The sequence below is a fragment of the Hemitrygon akajei genome, chromosome 13 (assembly GCF_048418815.1).
Source record: "Hemitrygon akajei chromosome 13, sHemAka1.3, whole genome shotgun sequence".
Classification (NCBI taxonomy): Eukaryota; Metazoa; Chordata; class Chondrichthyes; order Myliobatiformes; family Dasyatidae; genus Hemitrygon; species Hemitrygon akajei.
The window spans coordinates 53,827,910-53,847,706 of NC_133136.1; the positions used below are offsets into that span (position 1 = coordinate 53,827,910).

The window sequence follows — 19,797 nt, forward strand, 5'->3', positions numbered from 1 at the left end:
TGTGATGAAGGTCAATGAACTATGCAGTGCTTTTTTAAAAAATTGAACAAGAACTGCAATTGAGTTTTGAATTTATGATGGACTAGCCAGTAGCTGACTACTTGCCAGCAACGCAAATTTGCTGAAGTAAAGTCAAAAGAGACCGTGGATGCTGGAATGAAGAACAAAAACAGAAAGCAGCATCCATGGAGGCATAAAGTGGAGGGCAACATTTCAGGTCGAGACCCTGCATAAATAGTGAGGGACAACAGGAAAGATTTCTAACATATGGCAGTACATAATGGAGTGGGGTAGAGGCTGGCTGGTGATAGATGGAGCCATATTAGTTGGGGTTGATGGACAGATGGAACCAGGTGGATTGAAGAGTGGGGAGATGAACAAAGGGAGCAGAAAACCAGCTGGACAGGTGAGTCTGTGTGAGCCATGGGATACCTGAAAATGGAAAATTCAATACCATTCAATAAAATATGAGATGTTATTCTTCCAATTTGTATTTAGCCTCTCTGTAGCAAGGTCGGTGTGGGAGGGCGAAGGAGATTATAATGACATGTATCTGGAAGCTTGAGGTGGCTGTTGCGTACAGAGGTGCAGGTGCTCCACAAAGGGTCTACAGTTGGTATCACCACAAAGCAATCACCCAGTCAACTGAATGAAGACTAGGCAACTGTTTTGCAGAGTAACTGCAGTTTGTCTTAAAAAGCATTAAGATATAAAGAATATTGCTCCTGGAGGTTCTAAAGGATAACTATTTTGCTCTGAATTTAAACCTGCCTGCAGATCAGACCCAAAATATGCCATTTAATTCAGAGGGCACAAGTCAGCAATTGACGATGCTTCATACAAAGTTCAAGTACAGCAAGTGGCGCCTCTGAACAGGTTGCTTTACAAAGGACCCTGCTTATGATGCTGAAATCATGCATAATTTTCTCTCCCGGTTAAGGAATAGGGATGAAGAATATTCTCTAGGACAGATGAAGTATTCAAGCTATATTCTCTAATGGTTGTGCTAACAAACCTCATGAAAATTTACAGCAGCAGAGTGAGATGGGCTGAGAGAAAAATGTGGAGAAAACTGTGTCGCATCAGAGATATCTTCCAGAAAGAACTGATTACTTGGCCACAGTTCCCTGCATTTTCAAGTTCTCTTTCATCCATGGGTTTTGATCTTCAGTCATTTGTATTAAAAGTGCATCTGATTTTAGTTGCTGATTGTTCTGACTGTCTGTACATTCAGTTCTATTGAGTTTAATGGCATCAGAAACAATGCCCTACTGTTAATGACTCAGAGTTTTCTCAGATTACTCATCAGAGGCTATTATAATTCTTATCAGCTCTCTGTTTGTGCTAATGAGGCTGACCCAGGTCTAATTTCTCCTCATAACGTAAGTATCTCATTGGCAGTGTGAGGAGAAATTTAAAAACACTTTTCCAAATTTTACAGCAATTTAATTAATTTTGTCTCCTGCTCCTAAATTTTAAATTTCCAAAACAGCAATTTCCACAAAAATCTCCCCAATTTCCTGTCATATATGTGTCAAAAGATTTGCAAACCAATTTAATAACATTTCTCAATATTTTATGGCAGGGGATCAATAATCAAATGGAAATTCAATTTGATGAACTTTTGCTTCTGGTATAACACACAGCCTGCTGGAGAAACTCTGCAGTCTGAGCAGCATTGGTGCGAGGGAAGAAATTGTCCATGTTTCAGATGAAAACCCTCCATCAGGACTGAGTGGAGAGACAAGAGAGACAGCGTGGAGAGCCGAGGGAGAGTGGCAAAAAATGACTCGGAGGCAACTGGTGGACAGAGGAGGAATATAAAATGACAGGCAGGTAGTGTAAGATAAGACAGGTGAGCAGGGTTGGAATTGGCAGGAGACAAAGAGAAGATAAAGAAATGACAACAGATGGAGCAAGGTGGGGGGATGGAAGTGTGAAGAGGAGATACAGCTGTAAGAACACCAGAGCTGGTTTCTGCTAAGTAAAGGAGGTGAGAATGGGAAGCATTTGAGGCAAAGAGGGAGGTGAAGGACAACTGGAACCAGATGGGAGGTAGTTGGGGGTGGGGGGAGATGGAGTGCATGGGAATCTATGTGTTAAATTGGTGGCTAGAAGAGGAGGAAGACTGGTGAAGAGGTGGGGAGGGGGGAATGTGGACAAAAATGGGAGGACCAGAGGATCAGAAGAAGGGGCAAGGAGCGAGGAAAAAAAGTATGGGGCATTAATTACAGGTTGAGTGAACTCGGCCTTTTCTCCTTGGAGCAAAGGAGGATGAGAGGTGACCTGATAGAGGTGTATAAGATGATGAGAGGCATAGATCGTGTGCGTAGTCAGAGGCTTTTTCCCAGGGCTGAAATGGTTGCCACAAGGTTTAAGGTGCTGGGGAGAAGGTACAGAGGGTATGTCAGGGGTAAGTTTTTTACTCAGAGTGGTGAGTGCATGGAATGGGCTGCCAGCAATGGTGGTGAAGGCGGATACAATAGGGTCTTTTAAGAGACTTTTGGATAGGTACATGGAGCTTAGAAAAACTATGGGTAAGCCTAGTAATTTCTAAGGTATGGACATGTTCTGCACAACTTTGTGGGCCAAAGGGCCTGTATTGTGCTGTAAGTTTTCTATGTTTCTGTGTCTTTTTGTTTCTAATTAATTTTTTAAAAACCCAATAACTCAATTTTCATGACATTGGTGTTGTAGACTACTCAGGAAGAATATAAGGCATTGTTCGTCCAGTTTGTGTTCAGGTGTATAAAGACTGGACATGTGTAGTGAAGATGAGGCTTTGAGAGCCAGGGAAATGGAGGTTGTCCAAATGTTGGCGGTCATGCAAGATACCCCAGATGTAGGTGGGAATGGACTGAACAAGAGAAGAAAGGACGGTGTTGAGGTTTGAAGTAATAAATTCAGTGGAGTAAGAGCAGGCAGAAACAATGAACCTTCCAGAATAATCCTGTTTGTGGATATTGGGTAAGAGATAGAAGAGGGAAGTGCATAGTTGAGACACTATCAGGTTAGGGGCTATGAAGGGAGATCTCCTGACGTAATTAGCTCTGTGATAGTGTTGGAGATGATAGAGTATTATTTGTTTGGTCACCTTCTCCAATCATTCCTATTCTCACCTCCTTTACTTGGCAGAATCCAGCACTACTGTTCCTGCTTATTTCCCTCCACAGTTGTCTCATGTCTTCACACTCCCTTCCCCCACCTTCCATCTTGCTTCATCTGTTGTCAAGTCACTTTTAATGATATACATGTAATTTGCCAAAAGAGTTAATGTTTCTCTGGACCAGGATACAAAGCACAGGAGTACACATAAAACACACTTAACATACAATAATTCAGGAAAGTAAGATTTAAATCTATAAATTTTGTTTGTAAATCTTCTTCTTTGTAGAAACAAGAAAATATTTTAATCTTTTTTTTGTTTCTCTCTCCTTGTTTGCCTCAGTCTATCATTCTCCTGTCACAATCTTCCAACTCCAAATCCTCCCACCTCCCATACTTGGAAATACACACTTGTTAATTTAGACCCTCATCAGTCCACCAATTGCCTCAAGGTCCTTTCTTGCCACTTCCATTCTCCTCTCTGTGCTGGCCACCTTTTCCTCTCCACTCTTAATCCAGATGCAGGGTTGTAGCTCAAAACATCACCAGTTTCTTTCCTCCTAATGATGCTGCTCAACCCATTAAGTTCCTCCAGCATTCGGTGTGTTGCTCCAGATTCCAGCATCTGCAGTCTCGTGTGTCTCTCTTGCTTGAGCGGAAGCTGGAGAAGGCAATGGTTTTACCTACCATTTGCAAGAAGAGGGAGTTCAGAACAGAATTGAAAAATGGGCCAGACACAAGCAATGGATATTAATTGTACTTCTGAGCTAGATCCATCTTGGCCTCATTTGTTTTGTGAGTGTGAAGATATTACTATGATCCAGAACTCCCAGTGGGAAGTATCATAAGGGAAACACATTGTAATAAATTGTAAGTATCCATCATCAGGAATAGCAAATCGTAGTATGCAATCCCATCACTTCTACCAATATATTTCTTACAAGTGCCATTTTTCATTGGAATGTTCAACTATGGAATCAAAAATACCTTTTATTTGAAGAAGCCAGTTGAGACCACTGATATACTATCGATGTTTATTTTCCAACATTAGTGTAATGGTGATGCTTCGACACACTAAGTGCTGGCTTTAACTGACGATGGAGCAAACGGCAAACTGTTTACTGGATCTGTGAGGATTGTGCTTTGATTATATTGACTCCGTTACATCAAAACTTGAATGATCAGTACTTTTACAAACATAAAGGGTTGAAATAAAATCTGTGTTAACTACTGTAGATGCATCCTAAATTAAAGATTCAGTAAAAATGAAGTGTATTAAATTTAATGTGGCAATAGAGTAATTTACACCTCAGGCTGAATAACAAGGAGTACAAGTGAGGCACAATTTCAAGTCTTGCATTTAAGCTTTTTTTGTTTAATTAAACTGTCATCATTGGGAATTGGTAAAGGCTGTTCTCCAAACATTAAAATATTAAAAGGCCAGATCATTAAAAGTCAGTGTGTTTAAAAATATATATACATATATTTAAGATACTAGCTTTAAACTTGATTCTGAGAAAAAATCTAGTGAGTGGTCTATTTAAAATGCTACTGCTGTATGATAGACAGATCAAGTAATTCATAAATTATTTATTTCTATGATAAAATATTTTGTTTTTGAATGTGGTGTTCTCATCAATGTTAGGGAATTTCTACAGGGAAAAGAATAATCTTCCTGTTAATAATACAGGGAAAAGAATAATCTTCCTGTTAAAGAATAATCGTTCTGTCGTTGGTGGGAAGGGGAGCAGGGTTGATGGGAAGGCAGGAGAATGGGGTGAGAGGAAAAATGGATTAGCCAAAATGAAATGGCAGAGCAGATTTGATGGGCCAAATGGCCTAATTCTTTTCCTATCTTATGGTCTTATGGTTTTATCTGATGAAGTGTAAGCCTTAGGTAACGTGCATTCTCCCAGAATAGTGCCCCCTTCTGGAATATCCTGGAAATTTCATACTGGAAACTTCCCATACTGGCAAGATGCATTTTGATTGAAACAGCAGCTTGAAGGTTAAACATCTATTGTACAGAACATGAACAAGTTTGAGGGCGAGGGTTAAATTAAGAACAAGTGATTATTCGAGGCCTTGCAAGAGTTTTGAACAACCTGAATGTTGGGAATATCAAAAAACTGAGGACAAGATGTTTCAGAATTGGAAAGATTGGAATGTGAGGTAACGAGCTGTGTTTCAATTTAAGTAAGATGTACAAAGGAAGAGGAACAGTATAGTACTTTTGAGAATCAACAAGAAAAGCAATTGAAGATTAAGCATGATAAAGTATCACATTACAAATGAGGAATGTTAGAGTGCAGAAACAATACAAGTTATTAAGTTGAAGTGACTGTCTTATGAAGCTTTTTAAATAATTGTATGAAAATCATAAAATTATCTCAAAGAAACCCTTTGAATATTGGAACCTGAAACTGAAAAATTTTTGTGTAGGGAAATGGGGTAAAAGTTTATCTCTATTATTAATTCATTTAAGAGTGAAGCATTTTTCTACTGGAGTTTCTTTTAAAAGTTTCATCTTTGTAAAAAGTTCAGTACTTTTTTTATTAGTTCTCTTTGATTTGTAAAATGTTGATGTAATATCAATGAGCATCAAGAACAACTGGCGTGGAGAAAATGCTATACTTAAAAATCTGAACTAGTTTATAATGGTCTATGACACAATTATCAAAGGTCCTTGCACCACCAAAATTTAAACCTTTCTGAAAATTTGATCCCAGTCTCAGAGAATCAACTTAACTTCCTGCTATAAGCAGATTCCCATCATACACCCATATGACCTTCATTTCTTTTTATGGCTAAGGGAAGGAAGATCAACTATATAATCTGAAATTTAACTTAACTTCATCAGTTAAAATTAACCCTCTACTTTTTAATCATAGCATCAGTGACACTCAATTTGATGAAAAATGTCTGTAAATAATTTACAAAAATTATTAGGAAAGTGGAAAACATTTGCAATTGATTTGTTTGCCTGATACAATTTTGCTTCAGAAAGAAGTACAATAATGAGATTACCTATTTAAATAAAATCCTGCAATAGGATTTCCATTATCTATGTCCCAAATTACATCTCTCATGTTTTTCAGTACAAGATGTTGTCTATAAAATCACTTTGATATTCAGCTATTTACGTACAATCATCCTACCCAGTATGTTACTGAACGAGAGAAAACCTGCAGATGCTGGAAAGCAAAGCAATACACACAAAATACTGGAGGAACTCAGCAGGCCAGGCAGCGACCGAGACCCTTCACCAGGACGCCAAGCAAGTCTTGGTGAAGGGTCTCAGCCCAAAACTTTGACTGTTGACTCTTTTCCATAGATGATGCCCTCCTGAGTTCCTCCAGCATTTTGTGTGCACTACCCAGCATGTACTCATCAAACACCAAGGTTTTATGGTTGCACAGATGTCAATATTCTCAGTAAGTTGTCAAAATGATCTTTCAATGATTACTATGATTACCGCCAGTCACTAGATCAGGAAAGTGGTGGTGAGATCATTTATGTTTCCTTCCATCTACACTTTCAGGCTTAAAGCATTGGACAATGATAAGTAGCACCCTTAGCTGATTTTTCCTCTGAGCCTATGGGATCCTTAGTTCGACTACTTTGGTGTTTATTTAGGTCAACAGAGTCAAGGAAGGAAATGTTTGAAGTATTCAGTCAGCAGTCTGAGGTACCCACGCTTCAAGTGGCTACAATGAATCCAGTGCCCAAGAAGAACATGGTAACCTGCCTCAATGACTATCGTCCAATAGCACTTACATCCATTGTGCTGAAGTGCTTTGAGAAGTTGGTGATGAAGCATATCAACTCCTGTCTGAGGAGTCAACTTGGATCTGTTCCAATTTGCCTCCCGTCACAACAGGTCAACATGAGATGCCATTTCATTTCTCCACTCAGTTCTGGAACTTCTGGATAGTGAAGATGCACACAACCAGATGCTCCTCATTGATAACAGCTCTGCATTCAATACTATCAACTCCTCAAAACTAACCAATAAGCTCCACGAGCTAGGCTTCAACACTACCCTGTGCAGCTGGATCCCCAATTTCCAAGTGTTATGAATGAGGAACAACTCTGATGGGCAGAAGGGTGCAAAGTCGCCCCCCCCCCCCCCTTTTGGAGAAATCGCAAATCGCTACTATTTCAAGGCTGCTACCAAGGAAATGAAAGGGACAAAAGGAAATCTGCCCAGACAGTTGTTATTGATAAACAGCTCATGTCAGTTAATGAGAGAGAGACAACGCAGAGATACACAAAGTGGAATGTCTCCTCCTAACAAAAGCGGAACGGAGCCACTGATTACTGCTATTGTCTTTTGGAGAAGGTTTGTGTACTAGGTACTGTTCTATTCATTGAAACCCCTCAGGGGGCAACCAGAGTGGGCTGGGTTTGATGGGTTGCATCATCCCAACCTGATTGACACCTGAGACCCTGTGAGTGGGGATAAAAGTAAGGTCTGGGGAACACCCTTCAGACACACCAGGAGAGACGCTATGAGACCGGTGGGGGGCTTGTGTGTGTGTCCACCCTTGCCTGGGTGATGAGTCCTCCACGGAACGGTCTAGCTAAAGGATGGAGGGGTCATACGTGAATGGCCACAACAACAACGCATCGACGGATCAAGATCGTAAAGGAAAGTCGGCAAGTCAATAGCTGTTACTGTTCTCTCTCTCTCTCTCTCGCCAAACATTGCAACACAGCAACCAACAACTACTGCAGCCTGTATGAACTGAACTGAACTTTATATTTCCATCAGACAATTCATTATCCCCTAGACAACGATAGAGCTTATTTCTTATTGATTATTATTACACCCGCACTTTTAGGTTTAGTATTGATGATGTATATTATCTGTATATTTGCATTGATATTATTTTTGTGTATTTTTACTAATAAATACTGTTAAAAATAGTATCACCAGATTCCAACGGATACTCCTATCTTTGCTGGTAAGACACCCAGTTACGGGGTTCGTAACACAAGCAACACACATAAAATGCTGAAGGAACTCAGCAGGCCAAGCGTCATCTCAGCTTCCACACTTTTAGACTCCAGTCAGTGTGGATTGGCAACAACATATTTATGTATTTATTGAGATACAGTGCAGAATAGACTCTTCTGGTCCTTCGAGCCACACCACCCAGCAATTCCCCATCTTAACCCTAGCTGAATCACAGGACAGTTTACAATGACCAATTCAGCTTTGGGCTATGGGAGGAAACCAGAGCACCCAGAAGAAACCTACGCAGTCATGGGCAGAACACACAGATAGCAGCAGGAGTTGAGCACAGGTCGCTGGCACCGTAAAGCACTCGGCTAACCGCTACACTACTGTACCACCTCACCTCCTCCACAATGCTGTGTGCTTAACCCCACTGCTCTACTTACCTTATACTGATGACTGTGAGGATAAGTACATCTCAAAGGCCATATGTAGCATAGTGGTTAGCACAACACTTTACAGTACCAGCAATCCAGGTTCAATACCCCCTGCTGCCTGCAAGGAGTTATACGTTCTCCCGTGACCACGTGTGTTTCCTCTCACAGTCTGTGGGAGGAGCCACGGACAGTGGGAGGAGCCACAGGAGCAGTCAGCGGGGGGGGGGGGGGGGGGCGTGTCCAGACAGGTATATGTAGTTCACCAAACAGTCCAAAAGCATACCAGTTGTAAATCATGCCATGATTAGGCTAGGATTAAATTGGGGGATTGCTGGGCTCAAAGGGGCCTATTCTACTCGATAGCTCAATACATAAATAAATTTGCTGAGTAACACTACTGTTGTGGGCTGAATCAAAGGTGGTGATGAATCAGTATATACAGTGCCCATAAAGAGTATTCCACCCCCCTCCGCCCCCTGAGGATTTCATGTTTTATTGTTTTACAGCATGGAACCGCAGTGGACTTAATTTGACTTTTTTCGACACTGATCAACAAGAAAGAGACTCTTTTGCGTCAAAGTGAAATGAGATCTCTACAAAGTGATCTAAATTAATTACAAATATAAAACACAAAATAATAGATTGCATAAGTGTTCACCTCCTTCAAGTCAGTATTTAGTAGATGCACCTTTGGCAGCAATTATAGCCTCGAGTCTGTGTGGATAGGTCTCTAGCAGCTTTCCACATCTGGACACTGCAATTGTTCCCCATTCTTCTTTACAAAACTGCTCAAGCTCTGTCAGACTTCATGGGGATCATGAGTGAACAGCCCTTTTCAAGTCCAGCCAAAAATTCTCAATTGGGTTGATGTCTAGACTACAACTTGGCCACTCCAGGACATTAACTTTGTTGTTTCTAAGCCATTCCTGTGTAGTTTTGGCTTTATGCTTAGGATCATTATCTTGCTGGAAAACAAATCTTCTCCCAAGTCACAGTTCTCTTGTAGACTGCATCAGGTTTTCCTCCAGGATTTCCCTGTATTTTGCTGCATTCATTTTACCCTCTACCTTCACAAGCCTTCCAGGGCCTACTGCAGTGAAGCATCCCCACAGCATGATGCTGCCATCACCGTGCTTCATGGTGGGGATAGTGTGTTCCAGATGATGTGTGTTGTTTGGCTTATGCCAAAAATAGCATTTAGTCTGATGGACAAAAAGCTCAATTTTGGTTTATCAGAATCAGAATCAGGTTTATTATCACCGGCATGTGACATGGAATTTGTTAACTTAGCAGCAGCAGTTCAATACAATACATGATATAGAAGAAGAAAAGAAAAATAATAAACAAATAAATAAATCAATTTAGTGCATATGTATATTGAATAGATTAAAATTGTGCAAAATGCAGAAATAATTGTATATTAAAAAAGGGAGGTAGTGTTCACGGGTTTAATATCCATTTAGGAAATGGATGGTAGTGGGGAAGATGTTCCTGAATCGCTGAGTGTGTGATTTCAGACTTCTGTATCTCCTTCCTGATGAGAAAGGGACATGCCCTGGGTGCTGGAGGTCCTTAATAATGGACACTGCCTTTCTGAGACACCGCTCCTTGAAGATGTCCTGGGTACTTTGTAGGCTAGTGCCCAAGATGGAGCTGACTAAACTTACAACCCTCTGCAGCTTTTTTTGGTCCTGTGCAGTAGCCCCTCCCCCATACCAGACAGTGATGCAGCCTGTCAGAATGCTCTCCACAGTACAACTACAGAAGTTTTTGAGTGTATTTGTTGACGTACCAAATCTCTTCAAACTCCCAATAAAGTATAGCCACTGTCTGGCCTTTTTATAACTGTATCAATAAGTTGGGATCAGAGAGGTCCTCAGAGATCTTGACACCCAGGAACTCGAAACTGCTCACTCTCTCCACTTCTGATCCCTCTTCATCTTACCCTTCCTGAAGTCCACAATCAGCTCTTTTGTCTAAGTGATGTTTAGTGCAAGTTTGTTGCTGCGACACCACCCTGTTGTCATATTTCACTGCTGTACATCCTCTCATCTCCATCTGAGATTCTATAAACAATGGTTGTATTGTCAGCAAATTTATAGATGGTATTTGAGCTATAGCTAGCCACAGAGTCATGGGTATAGAGAGAGTAGAGCAGTGGGCTAAGCACACGCCCCTGAGGTGCACCAGTGTTGATCGTTAGCGAGGAGGAGATATTATCACCAATCCACACAGATTGTGGTCTTCCAGTTAGGAAATCAAGGATCCAATTACAGAGAGAGGTACAGAGGCCCAGGTTCTGCAACTTCTCAATCAGGATTGTGGGTATGATGGTGTTAAATTCTGAGCTATAGTCGATGAACAGCATCCTGACATAGGTAACAACACAAAATGCTGGCAGAATTGAGCAGGCCAGACAGCATCTATGGGAGGAGGTAGTGACGACGTTTCAGGCCGAAACCCTTCATCAGGAACCCTGATGTCCTGATGAAGGGTTTTGTCCCGAAACGTCATCACTACCTCCTCCCATAGATGCTGTCTGGCCTGCTGAGTTTTGCCAGCATTTTGTGTTTTTATTTATTTCTAGCATCTGCAGATTCACTCGTGATCCTGACATAGGTGTTTGTATTGTCCAGGTAGTCTAAGGCCATGTGAAGAGCCATTTAGATTCCATCTGCCATTGATCTATTGTGGTGATGGGCAAATTGCAATGAGTCCATGTCCTTGCTGAGGCAGGAGTTCAGCTTAGTCAGGGCCAAAGCATTTCATCACTGTCGATGTGAGTGCTGCCAGGCAATAGTCATTAAGGCAGCTCACATTATTCTTCTTATGCACTGGCATAATTGTTGCCTTTTTGAAGCAAGTGGGAACTTCTGCCCATAGCAGTGAGAAGTTGAAAATCTCCTTGAATACTCCCACCAGTTGGTTGGCACAAACTTTCAGAGCCTTACCAGGTACTCCATCGGGACCTTCCGCCTTGCGATGATTCACCCTCTTTAAAGACAATCTAACATCGGCCTCTGAGACCAAGATCACAGGGTCACCGGGTGCAGCAGGGATCTTCACAGCTGTAGTTGTATTCTCCCTTTCAAAGTGGGCATAGAAGGAATTGAGTTCATCTGGTAGTGAAGCATCGCTGCCATTCATACTATTGGGTTTCGCTTTGTAAGAAGTAATGTCCTGCAAACCCTGCCAGAGTTGTCGTACATCCGATGTCACCTCCAACCTCATTCAAAATTTTCCTTTCACCCTTGAAATAGCCCTCCGCAAATCATACCTGGTTTTCCGGTACAGGCACAAGTCATCAGAATTAAATGTCACAGATCTAGCCTTCAGCAGATGACGTACCTCCTGGTTCATCCACGGTCTTTGGTTTGGGATTGTTCAGTAAGTCTTTGTAGGCACACAATCATCCACACAGGTTTTAATGAAGTTGCTAACAACTGCAGCATACTCATCTAGGTTCAAAGATGAATCCCTGAATACAGTCTAGTCCACTGATTCAAACCTGTCCTGTAAACGCTCCTGTGCTTCTCTTGTCCGTACCTTCTTGGTCCTCACTATTAGTGCTGCAGTCTTCAGTCTCCGCCTATACTCAGGGATTAGAAGTACAGCTCAGAGATTTTTTTTGGAATGGCCTGGTTAAAATCCCCCTAAACCGGGTATTGATAGTAGATGATCAGCCATGATCTCAGAATGGCAGTGCAGGCTTGAAGGGCCGAATGGTCTACTTCTGCACCTATTGTCTATTGTCTAAACAATGGTGAAGGCGTTAGGGTGCGCTGTTTCATGCATGTTGATCCAATTGATCAGATCATCTAAAGCCTGATTGACATTGGCCTGAGGTGTAATGTATGCCCCTACCAAAATGATCCTGTAAATCTCCTGGATAGCTAAAATAGATGGCATTTAACTATTGACTATTAGCAGACTATAAAACTTTATTCCAGCTGACTTCAGAGTCTCCCACATGCCTTCTGGCAAACTCTAGCCAAGAGTTCATGAGAGCTTTTTAAAACAGTGGCTTTCTCTTAGCCGCTCTCCCATAAAGCTGCGACTGGTGAAGCACCCGGGCAACAGTTGTTGTATGTGCAGTCTCTGCCATCTCAGCCACTGAAGCTTGTAACTCCTCCAGAGTTGTTCTAGGTCTCTCGATGGCCTCCCTTACTAGCTCCCTTCTTGCACAGCCCCTCAGCTTTTGAGGACGGCCTGCTCCCAGCAGATTTACAGTTGTGCTATATTCTTTCTGTTTTTCTCATGATTGACTTAACTGTACTCCAAGGGATGTTCAGTGACTTTGAAATTTTCTTGTATCCATATCGTGACTTGTGTTTTTCAATAACCTTTTGCAGAGTTGTTTGGAGTGTTCTTTAGTCTTCATGGAGTCATTTTTGCCAGGATACTGACTCACCAGCAGATGGACCTTCCAGATATAGATCTATTTTTACTACAATCAATTGAAGCACCTTGACTGCACACAGGTCTCTAAAAACAGATCTCCATTTAACACTTACATGACTTAAAACCAATTGGCTGCACCAGTGATGATTTGCTGTGTCATATTAAAGGCGGGGGGGGGGGGGTGGGGAGTGAATTCTTAAGCAATCAATTATTTTGTGTTTTATATTTTTAATTAATTTAGACCACTTTGTAGAGAGTTGTTTTCACTTTGACACAAACGAGTCTTTTTCTGTTGATCAGCGTAAAAAAGCCAGATTAAGTCCACGGTGATTCAATGTTGCAGAACAATAATACATGAAAACTTCCAAGGGGGTGGATACTTTCTATAAGCACTGTAGGAGGGAGATTGAGAATCTGGCTGTGTGGTGTCACAACAACAACCTCTCACTCAATGTCAGCAAAACCAAAGAGCTGATTATTAACTACAGGTGGAGGTAACCGGAGGTCCTTGAGCCAGTCCTCATCATGGCGGTCAGAGGTGGAGAGAGTAAACAACTTTAAATTCCTCAGCATTATCATTTTGGAGGATCTGACCTGGGACCAGCATGTGATTGCCAATACGAAGAAGGCACACCTCGACTTCTTTAGAATTTTCGCAGATTCACCATGTCATCTAAAACTTTGACAAACTTCTATAGACGTACGGTGGAGAACATACAGACTGGTTTCTCACGGCCTTTTACGGGAACACCAATGCTCTTGAGCAAAATAAAAAACTGCAAAAATAATGGATACAGCCCCTCCATCACAGGTAATTCCCTCCCCACCAATGAGGACATTTACAAGAACTATCGCAGGAAAGCAGCATCCAGGCTGTACTCTGTTCTTACTGCTGTCATCAGGAAGAAGGTACAGGAACCTCAAGTCCTACACCACCAAGTTCAGGAACAGTTATTACCCCATAACCATAAGGCTCTTGAACCAGAGGAAATAACACCCAAACACTGAACTGATTCAACAACCTATGGACTCACTTTTAAGGATTCTACAAGTCATGTTTTTGATACTTATTGCTTATTGATTTATTTTTTTCTCAGCTCAAGTTGGTAAAACCTGAGGAATGGGCATAGCCACACACTCTTACTTCTCAATTGCTGAGAACTTTCAGACGATTCTAGTGGTGTTTAACATTGTGGCCTTCTGAAGATTTGCATAACTATTGCCGTGTATCCCTAATTGTTTAATGCTAGTGTGTCTTTGGGATGATACCAGTTGTAGATATTACTATTGGGACAGTGTCTACCCTGTTCATGTTTCAAAGTCTTTCAATTTCCTCTTTTAATTCAGCATATTTCTGGTGTTTTTCACTTACCGATTTCTTTAAGATATGTGTGTTTGGAATGGCCATATCTATTAAATAAGTTGTTTTTGCTTGTTTATCCTGTATTTTTATATCCGGACAGTTATTATGGATTGTCCTATCTGTAATAACAGATCAGTCATAACATAATTTGTGGTATTCTGACCCTAAAACCGGATCAGACTTGTATTTGTAGTAAGGTATGATTTCTTTTATGAGTTTGTATTTTAAAGCAAGATTTTCATGAATAATGTTTGCTACTTGATTGTGCCTGTGTAAGTAATCAGATTGAGTTAAACCTCTACAGGATCCTGTTATGTGTTGGATTGTTTCTGGTTTTTCTTGGTATTTTCTATATTTATCATCTTGAACTTGTTGGTCATTTGTTATATATTTTTGATGATTTTTGTGTTAACCACTTGGTCCTGTATTGCCAGGAACCTTTCTGTTTCTGCCAAGAGGTCTCCAACTCTGAGCCAGGCATTCAGCGCTTCCTTGTTGACATCTAGTCTGCTCAGATTCCTCGGAGGGTCATGCTCATCCATTGGTTAACTTTTTCTTCAGCAGTGATAATGCCTTCATTTTTCGGGGTTGTGCTCTCATTTAAGTTTAGTGGTATATGCTTCCTATGGGAATTGCATGTGCTTGTGTGGAGTGCTCATTCCTGTTTTCGTAAATGAAAGTATATCCTTAGAAGTTTTATCTGACTGTTGTGCAGATCTTTAATGTGTGTTATTCCTCTTCTTCCTTCTGTCTTGGGTAGCGTTAACCTAAGCGCATTCAAACGGACATAATGTTTTCTGAAATTTGTCATTTTAGTTCCTGTTTTTCTTTGTACATTTTCCAAATTGGTTTTTGACCAAGATATTATGCCAAAAGAATACGTTAATAGTGAAAGTGTTTATTGCCCTTGTTATATTTTTACTGTTGAGCTCTGTTTGGCAGATTTTCTTAAGCCTTGAAGTAAATTCTGTCAAAAGTTCTTCCTTTATTGCACTATGATCTAATTTCTTTGCTTGTAGATATCCCAAATACTGATTTCATCCATTAGTTGTATTGTATCCTGCTTCTCTGTTTTGTATTATTTCCCTTTATTTTTTTCTCAGCTGGTGAAACCTGAGGTACGGGCACAGCCAAACACACTCACTTGTCAATTGCTAAGAACTGTCATATTATTCTCATGGCATTAAGTATTGTGGCTTTCTGAAGATTTGTATAGATATTGCTGTGTAGCCCAAAATGTTTAATGCTATTATGTAGTGCCTTTGCCACGATACCGATTGTAGATATTACAATCAGGACAATGTCTACCTTGTTCATGTTCCAAAGTCTTTCAATTTTCTCTTTTAATTCAGCATATCTCTGATGTTTTTCACTTAATGAATTCTATGTGTTTGGAATGGCTATATCTATTAAATAAGTTCTTCCTGCGGTTATTATGGATTTTCCTATCTGTAATAACTGGTGGGTCATAATATTATTATCTTATTTTTGTATTTGCACCACTTGTCTTTTGCTCATTGGTTGTTTGTCCGTCTCTTCCATTGACTCTATTGTGTTTCCTTCTATTTACTATGAATGCCTGCAAGAAAATGAACCTCAGGGTAATAGTACTTGGTGACAAATATGTGATGTTACTGGATAATATATTTACTTTGAACTTGTGATTTGTTGCACTTCCTTCATTAAAATACTCATGAGGTCCCAAGGACAAATTTTATTGCAGATATTAAACACACCTCTTCCAAAATATAAACACGAGAGATTCTGCAGATGATGGAAATCCTGAGCCACAAATAAATAATGAAGGAGGAACCCAGCGGGTCAGGCAGCATCAATGGAGAGTAATAAACAGTCAACATTTTGGGCTGAGACCCTTCATCAATAATGGGAAGCTAAGGAACATGAATAATTAAAGACACTCCTTCTAAAGTTTGTTCTTGAAGGACTTAGAATGTCTTTATTGTTTATGCTTTCCTATGTTAAACTTTAAGATAAGCCCGGTAAACTAGGACATGTTATAAAGGATAATTTGTCCTGTCCCATGCTGGTTTGTTGCGCTAATTTAACAACGTCATTGCATAGATGTATAACTTGCTTCTGAGAAAGTGCACAACTCAGTGATTGGTGTAATTACCTAATTAAGTTGATAATAAACTAAAAACGTAGCAGGAGTTGTTGAATTGCTGCTTAAGGTTAATCTCTTATTAGTACAATTTTAGCTTTAGCTTGAATTAAATATTTCTTGCAGTGAAGTTAATCTGGTTTCTATTTGCTGTGCTATCAGTTTCCTTACATTTGTGGATTATCACATCTTCCTGGCCATCAGGAAATGTGATGCTGTAGAATCTAAAACAAAGGTCTTTTTGCAGAACAACAAGGAAAAACAGTCAACCAGACAACAGTTTCACTGAAAGCTGATATTATTTCCATTTGTCTATAGAAGCGATGTTTACTGCTTAAAGTTACAAATCTCACACACTGCAAGCCACAAGATCATTTTATTTGATCTTCAGCATAAGAGTTGTAGGAGTTCACATTCTCAGCAGAATTAGTTATGAGCAATTAAAGTGGAACTATGCCATTCCATTGGTCACTTTACAGGAATTAAAAAGAAGTATTCATAAAACCATAAATGGGCAGCTTCCCTAGGAACTCCAACACTAAAATGCAATCAATATACAGACACAGAATCCGAACAATGGAGAACATTTTAAACATTATTCTCTTTGATATACGGAGTTGAATCTTTCAGGAAAATAACATATGCCATTATTAAACTGGCCAGTAAGATCAAGGAGTTAGTTTTTCGATAATTTATACATTTCCAGGACTTGCTGGTCAATTTTTGCCTCTCCACAGTCTGCTCATACAAACAGCAGCTTGCCCTTAGGCTCCCTTTTATTTTTAACAACTTGATGAATTTGCACATCATCTATCAGCTATCACTACAGACAGGTTGTACTGTGTTGGAATACACCATTTTCAGTTTCTGTCTTCCTGGGTATGTCTGGGCCCCTGGCCCAGAAACTGAACAACCTAGACTGTTCAATATCCTTTAAGCATACAATAAATATGAGTACACTTTTATTTATTTTCATTTCAGTTTTTTTTCCCACAATTATCATCCCTATAACTCCAGTCTTTTAATTCCTCTCTTTTATTTTCCCTTCAGTGCCAGATGTGAAATAATAAACATCCCTTCTCCAACATTCCTCTATGTATTTTTAAATTCCTAAATCTTATTCGTCAAGTAAATCCTGAAAAAAAAAATTCCAACATAATGTTTGTAGGCAAGCAATCTATGATCAGAGATCAGAGAACCCACAATCCAGGCCTTTGATTTCAGCCAGGTGACAATGAGGAACCTCTAGTTGGTCAGGGAACTTCTCAGCTTGTTTCGAACCACAGTCCAATAACGGAAGGTATATACAAAAAGATATTAGTTAATAATACTCCAAGCTTATTTATATTTGCTATTAAATTCATGCATGAATGAGAGTAACAAAAATAAATTCTGGGACAGGAACGACACCAATGAAATCATACCCTTACATGAGTTAGCCTTTCTTGATCAAAACTAGAACTATTGTAGTATTTAACATGCAGCTCCCAGAAATGAGCAAGCCTTCTTGAGCACTCACACCACCGAGACACATGCCAACCTTCTAGCAATACAGGAAGATGGACAACTATTTTTAGATTTTGTCATTAGATTTTCCTCATTAATATCACTGGCAGGTCATTGCAGAACTTTGTCATAATACAGTACAACATTAACAAAATAACTTGTATTCATATAGTGACTTCCACACTCACCTAATCATCTCAGAGTCAGAAGAACATGTTGGAATTATAATCTCCATGGTGATGTAAAGATGGGCAGTTGCACATACCAAGGTCATACAATTATGAAATATGTGACAAAATAATCTGCTTTAGTGTACTTTGAAGGAAAGTGTTGGTATCAGGAAACTCACTGACCTATCAATAGTACCGCAGGATCTTTAATGCCCACTTGAGAGGTCATATGGATTCCTAGTTTAATACTTTATCTGAATGAACAACACCTGATCTAGTGTATCTCTCTCCCTCTCTCCCCCTCTACCTCTCTCTCTCTCTCTCTCTCTCTCTCTCTCTCTCTCTCTCTCTCTCTCTCTCTCTCTCTCTCTCTTGCATTGAAGTGTCAATTTACATTAAATGCTTTGGAGTCCAGCTTGAACCTATAACCTTTGAGAGGCAAAGATGCTACCGTGAGCTAAGGCTGACACTTACACAACCGTCACAAATTATTCGAAGCTAACATTCTACAATATAATTATACTGATATCAGGAAGATACTTCAACAAGATTCCTTCTTACTGCCCCTTTTGCAAATACATTTTCTTAAAATAAAAATTAAAGAGTCTTACCTCTTACTACCTCTGCTTTCCCCTTATTTTTAAAACAGCGTCACTAGATTACAGGTTTGGTGCCTTGGTGGACACTAAATGTGTGAAATATACCTTCTTATTCATTCCAATAAAATGAGTTGTTCATCACACTTGTGTCACTATGGCAAACTGCACAATTAATAAAATGATGCATTTATTATATATGGTGTTAATATTTTACACATTAGCAAGAAATCAATAGTATTACTAAATACTTTGTAAAAACAGTGCCCTTTTAAATGTCATAAATAACTCTGCCTAGTGTGAGGAATGAGCATAGGAGCAGTGGAAATTAAACTATATTTGTACCTTGAATTTCATAAGCAGCTCTAAAGAGAATCAGGTCATAATTCTAAATTGAGTATTTAGCTTGTTTGTTTACTGGCAATGTAAAATCTATGAGATCCATAAGTTCATTGCAAAAAGAAGTGGTTTCATTACACCAAATCAAGCAGAAATTGGTTAAAAGAATAGTTTTGTTGATAGATGCAGCGCATTAAAATACTCTAAATTACCTGATGAGTTCTGGCAAAATAAGCGGATTCAAAACAAATGCGAAGCTTCTTTACCTGTCAGTGAAGATGTCCCTGAAGCCTCTTTAGCTCTTGGTAAAATCATGACGCATGAGACCTGTACAAAAATGAACATAAATTGAATCAGCTAAGCTCTCCATTTTTTTAAACAGCAGCTTCGGCAGTCAAAGGCTCCGGAGAGCCTATGTAACCTTGTTTGTCAGTGTTTATCTATTGCATTAGTTTGTACTGAATAGGCCATCAAGTGCAGAGCAGGCTCTTCCAGCCATATTCAAAGCAGGTCTCAGCGCTGGAAGCATAAAGGAAAGAGATAGCCTCCACATATGAATTCAAGCTTTCTGATTCAGGTGATGTGGTAAAACCTTGTGCTGACAGACTCCTCAGTGTCTTCTGGGAAAACATTTTCCATTCAGAGCAGCCTGCCTTTTGCGTGGAAGGCATTGTTACAAAGCTCACAGTCGATGGAAAACAATTTTTCCCCTAGCTTTCAAGGTAATCCAACCTGATCTCAATGACCATAAAAGTCAATGCAGTGTCAGATGATTTCTCAAGTTAATTCTTTTTTATT

The 19,797-nt window shown here is 39.9% G+C and overlaps 1 protein-coding gene across 2 annotated transcripts in view; it reads right to left on the reverse strand.

The window, feature by feature from the left end:
- Positions 1-19,609, reverse strand: part of LOC140737866 (probable tRNA methyltransferase 9B) — a 46,013-nt gene extending 26,404 nt beyond the window's left edge. For both annotated transcript variants that reach the window (XM_073064607.1, XM_073064606.1), the window contains exon 1: positions 19,266-19,609. The gene's annotated coding sequence lies outside the window, so the exon portion shown is untranslated. The remainder of the gene's footprint in view (positions 1-19,265) is intronic.
- Positions 19,610-19,797: the final 188 nt, after the last annotated feature.